Source organism: Portunus trituberculatus, chromosome 29, assembly GCF_017591435.1.
Source record: "Portunus trituberculatus isolate SZX2019 chromosome 29, ASM1759143v1, whole genome shotgun sequence".
NCBI lineage: Eukaryota > Metazoa > Arthropoda > Malacostraca > Decapoda > Portunidae > Portunus > Portunus trituberculatus.
The window spans coordinates 6,333,512-6,335,827 of NC_059283.1; the positions used below are offsets into that span (position 1 = coordinate 6,333,512).

Sequence of the window (2,316 nt, forward strand, 5' to 3'; positions counted from 1 at the left end):
CAACAATGTGGACCATGTTGCGACTTCTCTGACACCTCACCTCAGGAAGTGGTCGGCAGTGCTTGCGGGAAGAGCAGAGCGGTGTGGTGGCATCTTCCGCATGACCCCCTCACCTCGGCACGAGACCATCACCTCGGCCGTCCGCCAACACTGCCGTCAAATGTCATCCACCTCGAACCATCCAGACCAGCATCCGTGCTTCCCCGCCGGCACAGCGCGCCCTCCAACACCAATAAATAAATGGCACACTGTTCCCAATGGGCCGCCGCTCAGCCCTGGGCCGAGACAATGGCGTGACACATTTCGCCGTGACGCGTGGCCGGGATTCTCTCCGCGAGGGTCAGCGGCTCGCGGGGATACGTACGATTCCATTTTCTTGAGTATTGGTTCACGTGGGGCGGCGGCTGAAAATAGACCAACGTCGGCAGCTGGTGAGGAGAAAAGCGGGGGTGGGGTGAAGGCGGGGCTCGGGGGCGAAGATGAGGGCGATGGCATGGCGGAGGTTTCATATCCAAACCAGAAGAGGGAAAACCACAATCACTGTCTGGCGGAGTATTTCCGGTGGATGCAGTGATGGCGACAATTATAGCAGTGGCGGCGCTGTGTTGCCACCGCGGAGGCTGAGTGCATGGCGGGCACCATTACGTAAGACAGGTAAGAGAAGGACCACAACTTTGAGCTTAATCCATGGCGCCTCATCTCCCAGGAATTGCAGAATTCCAGTTTGGAGATTCATCGCTCGAATGAGGAACAGGAGATGGATGAAGGTACGGTAGTGGCGGTGATGGTCGTGGAGGTGGTGGTAGTGATGGTGGTAGTGGTGGTAGGGGTTCAGGGCCCACGTGGGGTGCTGGGCTATATATAGAGCGAGGATTGGCTGCCACATTACAAACTTCTCCCGCAGACATCAACATTGCAAAGGAGGGAACCCAGAGAATCTGACGGGAATGCGTACCCGGCAATAAAGATACGATAAAACGAACACAATTGGGAGTCAGAGGAGAGTGTCTCGCATACAGTGAGGTAAGAAAAATGACACCGTTGAGTGCATTCAATCTAGCCAGTTTTGGACATAAAGAGGTTTCAAAGAGATCGCCTTTCCTAATGGAGCCTAATAAAACGGTAACCCGGACATCCATACTTTGTTCCTAACAGTGCCCAGACGTGCCCAGCTGTGCCAGTCGATCAGCGGCACTGTTAGCACATGACACACCCGCCCTCATATATTTTAAGACGGAATAACAAGTGTGACTAAGGGCGCGGTGCCAAAAAGGTCCCATCACGCTTTCTTGAGTCACCCCACTAATGCAGCTTCCCACACGTTTTCTGTTTCATCTTCACCTCCCGGTTTTCTTTCATTCCCCCTTACCCAACACCTACCCACTACTTTCCGTTTTCTCTACGCAGGTATGGTTGAGTCACCCCTGAGGCTCATAAGGAAGTAGAAATTATGACGTGAAGTTTAAAATAGTTGGTGAATTAGCGAGCAGATTTGTAAGCTTGAGAAGTAAGGTGCAGAATCCATTAAAGCACTTCCTTTTACGTCACATGAGCTTTTAAATGGAGAGTATTGAGTCTTATACAGTCAAAATAGTATTAGAAGCACAAGACAAATATGAGGCAACGGAGGAAAAGATAAGACAAATAAGGTATATTATAAGAGGTAGAGATATAAAGCGTCTAAGATCTTATAATGTGAAAACAGCATCAGAGCCAGTGATAATATAAGGTAAAGGAGGAAGAGAGAGGAGAGAAATTACTTGGTCTATTATAAGAGGCAGATAGAGAGAGAGAGAGAAGATGCAGTGAATTATTTGATCATTATAAAGATTGAAGAGAGAGGGATGAAAGAAATATGAGGAGTTTTATTATAAGAATATATGTATTTATAGTCTAGAATCACTATACATTTTAATATAAGACTCAATCCAATAAGACAAAAAAGGATAGAAGAAAAAGGTAGGTCTATTAAAACAAAAACCAGATATTTAGGAAGGAATGTATAGACAGGGTTTTGATAAATGAAAATAACAATACCTTCGATTCATTACAGCTTCTCATTAGTCTCATCATTAAGGTTTATGTTTACAGGTCACCTTTACACAGTCACCTGATGGCAACCCTCACAGTCCCCAAATGAGTCACTTTTTTAGTCCTGTCAAGTCTTCAAGTTTCTCGCTCCTTCCTCAACGCCTCACTGTCTTTTTTTGGTTCAGTGACTAGCTCTGTCCTCACGTCATGTTACCTAGCGCGCCTCACTCATCCTTCTCTCCACACGGTCTGGCCTACACACCTCCACCTGTCCTCACCGTGTAA

At 47.5% G+C, this 2,316-nt stretch overlaps 1 protein-coding gene across 1 annotated transcript in view; it reads right to left on the bottom strand.

Moving 5' to 3' along the window:
• LOC123510417 overlaps window positions 1-29 on the bottom strand; it is a 1,959-nt gene extending 1,930 nt beyond the window's left edge. Inside the window, exon 1 of the mRNA XM_045265590.1 lies at window positions 1-29. This exon is cut by the window's left edge and continues 1,123 nt beyond it. The gene's annotated coding sequence lies outside the window, so the exon portion shown is untranslated.
• Between the last annotated feature and the right edge of the window lie 2,287 nt (window positions 30-2,316).